The following is a 13,116-nucleotide window of genomic DNA, read 5'->3' on the forward strand; positions in this document are numbered from 1 at the left end:
TACACTTGTTAATACACACTTCATGCTGCAGGTGGAAAAGGTAAGTGCTAGAATGATACAAATGGAGGATAAAAGGTGTCAGAATGTTATTTTAGAAATATAGCAATGTAAGTGAGGGAGAGAAGAGGCTGTATAGAACAGCTCAAAAAAATAAGCACACAGACATGATATATTATTATATGCCAGCCTATCTGAGTTTGAGATAAATCCAAAAAGTAAGTAATGCATTCGTTTTCCTGCTGGGCTTAAGATGAAGGTTTATTAAAAACTTGAAATTTTATGAATATAAAATTGTGGTATCTACCATGTTTTTGCCATGAAAACCACTACTTGCTTTTTATTCGCTGAAGAATTCTCTATAGTGTATATTGTAGTTTCTAACAGCAAGAACTGCTGGTGTTTTCCTCTAGACTCCTGGCCCCAAACTCTAAAGAGTCTAACCAGAAGAAGAAAAATATGATTATCTTTGCAGTAGAATAATACTGTAAACAGACGGAATGTTTTAAAGTATTATTTTTTAGAGGGAGAAAGTTGGGGAAAGAAAAACAGTGACTTGAGATAAACAACAACAATAAAGGTACACATTTGGTCAATCATTTTGACCCTGTTATCATGTACTTGCACATTTTCTAAGTTCTGTCTAAGTCTGGGTCAGATTTTAGGCCTGCCTGATCTCAGAGATGGAACTCACTACTAAGGAATTCCATGTATGCTGAATTCCATACTGAATGGTCTGGAAGTCACATTGCTTCATACAATTAACAGAAAAATTAGTATTATTAAGTTATTTTGGCAAAGACTGGCAAGTTGTTTCAGAATTTGTTTCTCTTTCTTCCTGAGTCCACAGATTAACTACACTTCTAGTTTCTCTTGGGTACGTACGGTCGAGTGACTGAATTTTGTCCCTTGGAATGTGGGCAAGACCAATAGATGTCACTTCTAGCCTTGATTTATGGAAATCTTCTATGTGATCCTATTCTCTCTCTTTTCCCTTCTGCTGGTTGAATGAAGTGGGTGCTGAGGCCTTAAAGGTGATGGAGGCCACCTGTAGAATAACCCTAGGTTCCTGAATGTTGGCATAAACAGAGCAACACCCAATGCCCAACATCAATTTGACTTTATGTGAGAGAGAAATTAACTTCTCTTGGATTAAGTCTTTGAGATTTGGGGGTTAATCTTCTCCTTTGGTGGAAGCTGTGATGATCCTTCTTCAAGAAGGGCCTTCTGCAGAAATGAAGGACTTATTCCTAGGGAAGGTTGCTATCAGACAGCCCCCCACCACATCAGCCATCTTTGAGGATGCCTGGACTAAAGAGCTTTGTCTTATCAAAGGTCATACTCCCTTGTAGGAGTGGATTTTATCCAATCACTTGTGAACAAGCTGGTTCAAAGGTGAACAAACTCCTCAGCTCAACTAGGGATAACTCTAAAAAGCCATCTCGGTGGCAGAGCACCTATGAGGCGGACTGAGGACTTTACTGAGACTTCATTATAGAACAGTTTCTTCTACCCAGTTCTCCTGTCTTCCTTTCCCTTCCACAGGTATCAGTGTCAAGAATTCTCTCTTTAGAGAAATATGCTGCATGGCAACTTCCATCTGAGTCTGCAAGGAGTTCACAGCAATTAAAGAATCTCAGATACACATTCCTTTTATATGGACCTTCTGCCTTTTCCCACACAGCATTTCTTTACATATCAGGAATTTTAATATTTATTTATTTAGAACCCAAATCTTTCCTACCTTGGGCTTTAATTGTAACACAAGTGAAAAGTTGAAATGAAAAATGAAAAATCTTAATTCAAAATTAATTCCAGATGATAAGTTTATTGGTTTCAGCTCAGGCTTTAGTCTCTGATTGACCTGATCAAAACCCCAGATCTCATTCTTGCTCCTGTGAGAAATTAGGGCTCTTCTTAGCTTCTATGATCTTTTGTGTCTTCATTTATAAAATAGGATAATATTAGTATCTATTCACAGCGTTATTGAGAAGATTAAATACAATTACATATTCGGAACATAATGTGTCCTTAATAATGGTAGACTATCATAATTTAGTCTTAGTTTATCCTTTAGCCTTATTTATTCTTACTGCCTATACTAGAGGCATACTTGGTTAAATAACTTGCCACCCAGCTATACAATCCTGCGTTCTACCACAATGGAATACTCTTATGCTTTGCATGTTCTGCTCACCCTTCAGGGTCTACCTGAATTGCATCCTCCTTAGAAGTTCATGGTACCTCTATCTGGGTAAAATATTTCCCTTTCTTGAACTCTTGTAACAATTTACCTTCACTTTTCTTATGATATCTATGTGCCATCTCTGCTACTAGATTGTAAGCAGCTCAAAGTTAAATCCCATGTCTGATTTATCTTTACATTTGCTTAAGCCCTAGCACAGTTCCTTGCATAAAGACCTCAATAAATATTCATTGCATAATTGCATGCGTGAATTAGGTCAGCATAATGTCCTCACCTTAAATTTGCATATATGCAAAATGAAATTCCAACCCATAATTACCTAGAACAGAGTCTTATATCAGAGTTGTCATGTTGTATATGGTTTCCAACAGAAAAGATTCTCACAGACAGAATGCCAACAGACTGTTATGGTTATTTTTATTAGAGGGAATAAAAATGCAGCTAAAGTTAGAAGTAAGCAAATATGAAATATCAGTAAAATCATTTATTTACCTATCAAATACTTATAATGGCTTGTATCATGTGACAGACATTTTTCTAAGAACTGTCTAAATATTAAATCGTTTCATCTTCATAACAACCTGGTGAAGTCCGTGCTGCTGTTAGTCTCATTATACAGATGAACAAAGGGAGGTACAGAGAGTTTTCAGTTATGTGCTCAAAAATATTCAGATAAAAAATGGCAGAGCCAGGTACTAAAGCCTGTTACCCTCATCTGCCTTCTACCTCTTTGGAGTCAATCTCACTGCACCCCACCAAGATTTGCTGCTGCTTCCCCTGCTTTTGTCTCATGCTAAAGTGATTTTTTATTGGCTGGTAAGAATTATGTTCCAACCACTGCACATGGATTTCTGATAAGAAAAGTTTATGCTTTATGTGATTGGTTTGTAAAAGATAAGTCAGAAAAATGACCAAACAGAAGGAGTAACTGGCATTATAATCAGTGCTAGGAGCACAGTATGTGGACTAAATAAATGCTTCTTGAATGAACAAATTAGACAAGAAGAGAATGTGTTCTTGTTAGTGAGCCATAGAGTAATCCCAGATGTATATGGGTAGTTAGCTGCAGACTCATATGCTTGTAATTTTATGCCTTTTTTAAAAAAGATAAATCAATGGACAATGTGCTCAGAGCCTAGATAGATCATTTCTTAAATCTCAATCTAAAAATATACTAATTGTATCACTGTGTAAGTGTTTAGAACTCACATGTCTAAGAGGACTCAGACTTCTCAGACAGGAGGCATTGCTTTCCTGTAACTGATAATACAATTACAATACAATAGATTTTAACCATTCCAGGAGAAATTATAACTATAAGAAAAACAGAAATTGGCTGATTTTTCATAGTATAGTTCTCAAGGAATAAAGGAATTCCCAGAAGAATATATGCAATATGACGTATTTTTTATACAGTTCAAAGGCAAGTATACATCTATATGTGATAAAGTAGAAGAAAGCCAACAAGGGAATGATAAAAACAAAATTCAGTATAGAGGTTACTCTGGCACAGTGGGGAATGGGAGGAGTGGAATAAGAAATAATACAGAGATAGATATGAGCTACTGGTAATATTCTATTCTTAGGTGGTTTGATGGGTTCATAGAATTACATTCAGTAAATAAGCAAATAAATAAAATTCAAAAGGGCATTAATGACCAGTGATGATAATGTTCATGAGTAAAAGATTATGCTTAATTTATTCCTATGCCCTGATATAATAACAATAAAAAGTAAACTATCTTAAAAATAGACTTATATATATATATTATAAATGATATTTAACAGATTTTTTAAATGTGTCAGGGGTGCATAAAGCTAAGAGAGGTCAGTGTCTTACCAATTTTAATGATTAATGATAAATTAAAATGTAAGGGTGGAGGTGATTTGATAAAACCTAGACAAAGGAAAGTGGAAGATTTCATTCATTTATTCACCCCTCTATTTATCCACTCAGCAACCTTTTATTGAGCACTAGCTATTGCTCTGGAACAATTCTGTAGGTAGTAGATGAAGTGGAAGACATATATAGATGAATACAGCTAATTCATTTATTCCTTCTTCTATTCAGCCAAACGGTCTTCATATACTGCATGTTATATGATAGGCAGTGACTGAGGTGCTGATGATACAATGGTTAGTAAGATAGACTGTCTCTGCTTGAATTCTGGTAGGTAAGGCATATATTTTTAGGTAATTGTTATAAAGTGTGATGAGCATTATGATAGCAGAAATATAGGATGCTAACAGAGAGCCATGGGAACAGAAGGAACAAGAATGTGTCTATTTACCTTAATGCCTATGAAAATCACAAGGGAGATAATAGTTGAGAGAGGTCTTAAAGGCTGAATAGGAGCTTACTTGGCAGAGATGAGAATGGACATTCAGGTAGATTGATCAGATTGTAGAAAGCATGAAAATAAAACAAAAAGATAGCAGGTTGCTTTTAGAAAAAGCAAATAGCTTGATATGACTAGGACATGGAGTACACTGGAAAGAAGTATTTGGATTACATTTTTGAGAGAGGTTATATGCTATCCTAGAGGACTGCATATCATGCTAAAGAGATGAACTTTGTTTTATAGCAACAGAGAAATACAGATATTTGTGTTGTAGAAATAAAGAAGGTCAGAGTGGCGAGAGACAGAGAATTCAGTTAGCAAGCAGTGGAAATTACCCAGGCAAGAGTTGTAAATAGTTCATATTTCCAGGTCTTTAATACTGAAAGGATGTGTCCAGAGTGAATAAAATTGTTCCTAATACTGAAGCAAAGAGTTTTCACCCTAAGGAATCAAACATATGTGTCCTCATGTTTGTGTCTGTGTGTGGTGGTGGGTGGGATAATATGTAGAGTGAAACAATTACTAAAAAAAAAAAAAAAATTAAGCCACAATGCAAGATGGTATGTGTCTAAATGTCTCCATAGGATGAGAGAGAGAGAGAGAGAGAGAGAGGTTTAGGATAGGATGGAGGGGGGGGGAGAGAGAGAGAGAGAGAGAGAGAGGTTTAGGATGGAAGGGATAATTTCAGTGCAAAGTTGTTTTTAAGATGAGAGAAGTCTTAGGTAAGCCTGAAGAAAGAGAGAGGACCCAGTGAACAGGGAGAAACTGGAGCTACTAAGAAAGATGAGATAAATATGGAAGGAACGTTTCTCATGAATTAAAAAGAGTTGGGATTTATAACTGTGGTGGAGCAGTTAGATAAAAGGAAAAACTTCTGTTCCTGTGAAGGTGAAAATGGATGAGTAGATATGGATAATGGTCACCATTTGGAGAACTGAGGTGCAGGATAGTTAGGGAGCTCAGTATCCTTAATAAAGTCTGAAATTGAGGCCATCTGCTAAGAGAGAAGTGGTGAGATTTTCGATGTTAAAGAATTAGATGACTGCAGTATCAAGGGGTCAATTGTAATCAAGTTTCTTAATAATCTGTGCTTAAGTTATCAGAGTCTCAGTGGCAATGGAGAGTAGTACATTTAGTGAATGAGAGAAGATGCGAGAGTACATTGCAAAGAAGTTATTAGAGGCCTATAAAGAAAAAACGTGACAGTGAGGTCTAAGATATGGTCAAGTTTGTGCATGAATGATGCAGGGTGGAGGAGGCTGTTGGTTGATGGACGGAGAGGCCACAAACTGAGGTTGAAAGCTGACTGGTTCATGGCATGGATGTAAATGTCAGTAAGAAAGAAAGGAAAGATTAGGCTGGAAAGGTAATGTGTATATAATCATAAAAGTAAAATTAGGTTCTCTGGGGTTTAGGAAATTGTGGTAATAAAAGAAGAACATTGTAAAATGCATTGGGATAGTAAAAGAAATGATAGATCACAAAATTTTTCAAAAGCTGAGAGTAGCTACTTCTAATCTATGTTTATATTCAGCTTCCTGGCCTCTAAACCTGCATTCTTCTTCAGATAATCAAGATAATGTATTTACATGGACTTCTATTTTTAGTTTTTGTTATATTTACATTAATAAAACAAATGTAAAAATGTAGCTATGTGGTAAGTAGTATTGTTAACTACTTATCTCAGGTACCTTGTCATATTTGGTCCATACCAGTCCCCTCCATTGTTTCATTTATTTAATGATTCCATTGTATCTCCATTCCTAGTTCCCATCTTCCTCCCTTTCTTTACCATATGCCAAATTTCAAATGTACATAACATGAATCTTTTCGTTTGCATGTACTCTTACAGAACGTGTACTGCTGTTTAGTATGTAATTTTAATTAACATAAAATAGCATTATGTAATATATTTTGTTCAATACTTTTCACTGAGTGATGTCTTTAATTCCACCTAGATTGTTATGATTACATCTATTTTTTTAATATCTTTATTGGAGTATAATTGCTTTACAATGGTGTGTTAGTTTCTGCTTTATAACAAAGTGAATCAGCTATACATATACATATATCCCCATATCTCTTCCCTCTTGCATCTCCCTCACACCCTTGCTATCCCAACCCTCTAGATGGTCACAAAGCACTGAGCTGACCTCCGCTCAATGTGGCTGCTTCCCACTAGCTATCTATTTTACATTTGGTAGCGTATATATGTCCATGCCACTCTCTCACTTCATCCCAGCTTACCTTTCCCCCTCCCCATATCCTCAAGTCCATTCTCTACATCTGCGTCTTTATTCCTGTCCTGCCCCTAGGTTCTTCAGAACCATTTTTTTTTTTTAGATTCCATATACATGTGTTAACATACAATATTTGTTTTTCTCTTTCTGACTTACTTCACTCTGTATGACAGATTCTAGGTCCATCCAACTCAATACAAATAACTCAATTTCGTTCCTTTTTATGGCAGAGTAATATTCCACTGTATATATGTGCCACATCTTCTTTATCCATTCATCTGTCGATGAACACTTAGGTGGTTTCCATGTCCTGGCTATTGTAAATAGAGCTGCGATGAATATTGTGGTACATGACTTTTTGAATTATGGTTTTCTCAGGGTATATGCCCAGTAGTGGGATTGCTGGGTCATATGGTAGTTCTACTTTTAGTTTTTTAAGGAACCTCCATACTGTTCTCTATAGTGGCTGTATCAATTTACATTCCCACCAACAGTGCAAGAGAGTTCCCTTTTATCCACATCCTCTCCAGCATTTATTGATTATAGATTTTTTGATGATGGCCATTCTGATGTGAGGTGATACCTCATTGTAGTTTTGATTTGCATTTCTCTAATGATTAGTGATGTTGAGCATCCTTTCATGTGTTTGTTGGCAATCTGTATATCTTCTTTGGAGAAGTGTCTATTTAGGTCTTCTGCCCATTTTTGGATTGGGTTGTTTGTTTTTATGATATTGAGCTGCATGAGCTGCTTGTAAATTTTGGATATTAATGCTTTGTCAGTTGCTTCATTTGAAAATATTTTCTCCCATTCCAAGTGTTATCTTTTTGTCTTGTTATGGTTTCCTTTGCTGTGCAAAAGCTTTTAAGTTTCATTAGGTCCCATTTGTTTATTTTTGTTTTTATTTCCATTTCTCTAGGAGGAGGGTCAAAAAGGATCTTACTGTGATTTATGTCATAGAGTGTTCTGCCTATGTTTCCCTCTAGTAGTTTTATAGGGTCTGGCCTTACACTTAGGTCTTTATTCCATTTTGAGTTTATTTTTGTGTATGGTGTTAGGGAGTGTTCTAATTTCATTCTTTTACATGTACCTGTCCAGTTTTCCCAGCACCACTTATTGAAGAGACTGTCTTTTCTCCATTTTATATTCTTGCCTCCTTTATCAAAAATAAGGGGACCATATGTGTGTGGGTTTATTTCTGGGCTTTCTATCCTGTTCCATTGATCAATATTTCTATTTTTGTGCCAGTACCATACTGTCTTGGTTACTGTAGCTTTGTAGTATATTCTGAAGTCAGGGAGCCTGATTACTCCAGCTCCATTTTTCTTTCTCAAGATTGCTTTGTCTACGTGGGTCTTTTGTGTTTCCATACAAATTGTGCAGTTTTTTGTTCTAGTTCTGTGAAAAATACCATTGGTAGTGTGAGAAGTATTGCAATGAATCTATAGATTGCTTTGGGTAATATAGTCATTTTCACAATGTTGATTCTTCCAATCCAAGAACATGGTATATCTCTCCATCTGTTTGTATCATCTTTAATTTCTTTCATCAATGTCTTATAGTTTTCTGCATACAGGTCTTTTGTCTCCTTAGGTAGGTTTATTCCTAGGTATTTTTTTCTTTTTGTTGCAATGGTAAATGGGAGGGTTTCCTTAATTTCTCTTTCAGATTTTTCATCATTAGTGTATAGAAATGCAAGAGATTTCTGTGCATTAATTTTGTATCCTGCTACGTTACCAAGTTCATTGATTAGCTCTAGTAGTTTTCTGGTAGCATCTTTAGGGTTCTCAATGTATAGTATCATGTCATCTGCAAACAGTGACAACTTTACTTCTTCTTTTCCAATTCGGATTCCTTTTTCTTCTCTGATTGCTGTGGCTAAAACTTCCAAAACTATGTTGAATAATAGTGGTGAGAGTGGGCAACCTTGTCTTATTCCTGATCTTAGAGGAAATGGTTTCAGTTTTTCACCATTAAGAATGACGTTGGCTATGAGTTTGTCATATATGGTATTTATTTTGTTGAGGTAGGTTCCCTCAATGCCTACTTTCTGGAGGGTTTTTGTCATAAATGAATGTTGAATTTTGCCAAAAGCTTTTTCTCCATCTATTGAGATGATCATAAGGTTTTTCTCCTTCAATTTGTTAATATGGTTTATCACATTGATTAATTTGCATATACTGAAGAATCCTTGCATTCCTGAGATAAACCCCACTTGATCATGGTGTATGATCCTTTTAATGTGCTGTTGGATTCTGTTTGCTAGTATTTTGTTGAGAATTTTCACGTCTATGTTCATCAGTGATGTTAGCCTGTATTTTTCTTTCTTTGTGACATCTTTATATGGTTTTGGTATCAGGGTGATGGTGGCCTCATAGAATGAGTTTTGGAGTGTTCCTCACTCTACTATATTTTGGAAGAGTTTGAGAAAGATAGGTGTTAGCTCTTCTCTTAATGTTTGGTAGAATTCGACTGTGAAGTCCTGGGCTTTTGTTTGTTGGAAGATTTTTAATCACAGTCTCTATTTCAGTGCTTGTGATTGTTCTGTTTATATTTTCTCTTTCTTCCTGGTTCAGTCTCAGAAGGTTGTGCTTTTCTAAGAATTTGTCCATTTCATCCAGGTTGTCCATTTTATTGGCATATAGTTTCTGCAGTAATCTCTCATGATCCTTTTTATTTCTGCAGTGTCAGTTGTTATTTCTCCTTTTTCATTTCTAATTCTATTGTTTTGAGTCTTCTTCCTTTTTTTCTTGATGACTCTAGCTAATGGTTTATCAATTTTGTTTATCTTCTCAAAGAACCAGCTTTTAGTTTTATTCATCTTTTCTATTGTTTCCTTCATTTCTTTTTCATTTATTTCTGATCTGATCTTTATGATTTCTTTCCTTCTGCTAACTTTGGGATTTTTTGTTCTTCTTTCTCTAATTGTTTTACGTGTAAGATTAGGCTATTTATTTAAGATGTTTCTTGTTTCTTGAGGTAAGATTGTATTGCTATGAGCTTCCCTTTTAGAACTTCTTTTGCTGTATGCCATAGGTTTTGGGTCATTGTGTTTTCATTGTTATTTGTTTCTAGGTAATTTTTGATTTCCTCTTGATTTCTTCAGTGATCTCTTGGTTATTTAGTAGTGTATTGTTTAGCCTCCATGTGTTTGTAGTTTTTACAGATTTTTTTCTGTAATTGATATCTAGTCTCATAGCGTTGTGGTCAGAAAAGATATTTTATACAATTTCAGTTTTCTTAAATTTACCAAGGCTTGATTTGTGATAAAGATATGATCTATTCTGGAGAATGTTCCATGAGCACTTGAGAAAAAACTGTACTCTGTTGTTTTTGGATGGAATGTCCTATAAATATCAATTAAGTCCATCTTGTTTAATGTGTCATTTAAAGCTTGTGTTTCCTTATTTAGTTTCATTTTAGATGATCTGTCCATTGGTGAAAGTGGGATGTTAAAGTCCCGTACTATGATTGAGTTACTGTAAATTTCCCCTTTTATGGCTGTTAGCATTTGCCTTATGTAGTGAGGTGCTCCTATGTTTGGTACATAAATATTTACATTTGTTATATCTTCTTCTTGGATTGACCCCTTGTTCCTTATGCAGTGTCCTTCTTTATCTCTTGTGATAGTGTTTATTTTAAAGTCTATTTTGTCTGATATGAGAATTGCTACTCCAGCTTTCTTTTGATTTCCATTTTCATGGAATATCTTTTTCCATCCCCTCAGTTTCAGTCGTATGTGTCCCTAGGTCTGAAGTGAGTCTCTTGTAGACAGCATATATATGGGTGTTGTTTTTGTATCCATTCAGCCAGTCTATGTCTTTTGGTTGGAGTATTTAATTCATTTACATTGAAGGTAATTATTGATATGTGTCTTCCTATTACCATTTTCTTAGTTGGTTTGGGTCTGTTATTGTAGGTCTTTTCCTTTTCTTGTGTTTCCTGCCTAGAGAAGTTCCTTTAGCATTTTTTGTAAAGCTAGTTTGGTTGTGCTGAATTCTCTTAACTTTTGCTTGTCTTTAAAGATTTTAATTTCTCCTTTCATCACCTTAGATATGTCCTGTCACTCCTTTCTGGCTTGCAGATTTTCTGCTGAAAGATCAGCTCTTAGCCTTATGGGGTTTCCCTTGTATGTTATTTGTTGCTTTTCCCTTGCTGCTTTAATATTTTTTCTTTGTATTTAATTTTTGGTAGTTTGATTAATATGTGTCTTGGTGTGTTTCTCCTTGGATTTATCCTATATGGGACTCTCTGTGCTTCCTAGAATAATTGACTATTTCCTTTCCCATATTAGGGAAGTTTTCAACTATAACCTCTTCAAATATTTTCTCAGTTCCTTTCTTTTTCTCTTCTTCTTCTGGGACCCCTATAATTCAAATGTTGGTGTGTTTAATGTTGTCCCAGAGGTCTCTGAGATTGTCCTCAATTCTTCTCATTCTTTTTTCTTTATTCTGCTCTGCATTAGTCATTTCCCCTATTTTATCTTCCAGGCCACTCTTCCGTTCTTCTGCCTCAGTTAATCAATCAGGTATTGATTCTTTCTAGAGAATTTGTAATTTCATTTATTGTGTTGTTCATCATTGTTCATTTGCTCTTTAGTTCTTCTAAGTCCTTGTTAAACATTTCTTGTATTTTCTCCATTCTATTTCCAAGATTTTGGATCATCTTTACTATCATTATTCTGAATTCTTTTTCAGGTAGACTGCCTATTTCCTCTTCATTTGTTTGGTCTGGTGGGTTTTGATCTTCCTCCTTCATCTGCTGCATATTTCTCTGTCTTCTCATTTTGCTTAACTTACTGTGTTTGGGGTCTCCTTTTTGCAGGCTGCATGTTCGTAGTTCCTGTTGTGTTTGGTGTCTGGTCCCAGTGGCTAAGGTTGGTTCAGTGGGTTGTGTAGGCTTCCTGGTGGAGGGGACTTGTGCCTGTGTTCTGGTGGGTAAGGCTGGATCTTGTCTTTCTTTTGGGCAGGGCTGCCTCCAGTGGGGTGTTTTGGGGTATCTGTGACGTTATTAGGATTTTAGGCAGCCTCTCTGCTAATGGGTTGGGTTGTGTTCCGGTCTTGCTAGTTGTTTGGCATAGGGTGTCCAGTACTGTAGCTTGCTGGTTGATGAGTGGAGTTGGGTCTTAGTGTTGAGACAGTGATCTCTGGGAGAGCTTTCACCATTTGATATTACATGGAGCTGGAAGGTCTCTGGTGGACCAATGTCTTGAACTGAGCTCTCGCACCTCAGAGTCACAGGCCTAACACCCAGCTAGAGCACCAAGGCACTCTCTGCCACATGGCTCAGAAGAAAAGGAAGGAAAAAAGAAAAAATAAAATAAAATAATTAAAAAATTTTAAATTATTAAAAATTAAAAAAATTAGAATGTAATAGAAAAAAAAAGAACAGACAGAACCCTGCGACAAATGGTAAAAGCAAAGCTATACAGACAAAATCACACAAAGATTCATACACATACACATTCACAAAACGAGAAAAAGGAAAAAAATATATATCTATATATTAAAGATAAAAGGAAGAGAGCAACCAAATCAATAAACAAATCTACCAATGATAATAAACTCTAAATACTAAACTAAAATAAACATAAATCCAGAAACAAATTAGATGCAGAAAACAAACCCCAACTCTACTGTTGCTCCCCAAGTCCACGACCTCAATTTTGGGATGATTTGTTGCCTCTTCATGTATTCCAGAGATGCAGGGTGCATGAAGTTTATTGTGGAGATTTAATCCACTGCTCCTGAGGCTGCTGGGAGAAATTTCCCTTTCTCTTCTTTGTTCGCACAGCTCCTGGGGTTCAGCTTTGGATTTGGCCCCACCCCTGCGTGTAGTTTGCCTGAGGGTGTCTGTTCTTTGCTCAGACAGGACAGGGTTAAAGTAGCAGTTGATTAGGGGGCTCTGGCTCACTCAGGCCAAGGGGTGGGAGGGGCACTGATGCGGGGTGAGCCTGTGGCGGCAGAGGCCAGAGAGATGTTGCAACAGCCCTAGGCACTTCATGTGTTCTCCCGGGGAAACTGTCCCTGGATCATGGGACCCTGGCAGTGGCGGGCGGCACAGGCTCCCGGGAGGGGAGGTATGGATAGTGACCTGTGCTTGGACACAGGCTTCTTGGTGGCTGCAGCAGCACCCTTAGCATCTCATGCCCGTCTCTGGTGTCCATGCTGATAGCTGCTGCTTGCTCCCACCTCTGGAGCTCGTTTAGGTGGTGCTCTGAATCCCCTCTCCTCGCACACCCTGAAACAATGTTCTCTTGCCTCATAGGCAGTTCCAGACTTTTCCCTGGACTCCCTCCTGGTCAGCCGTGGCGCACTAACCCCCTGCAGAC

The sequence above is a fragment of the Globicephala melas genome, chromosome 1, assembly GCF_963455315.2.
Source record: "Globicephala melas chromosome 1, mGloMel1.2, whole genome shotgun sequence".
Taxonomy (NCBI): Eukaryota; Metazoa; Chordata; class Mammalia; order Artiodactyla; family Delphinidae; genus Globicephala; species Globicephala melas.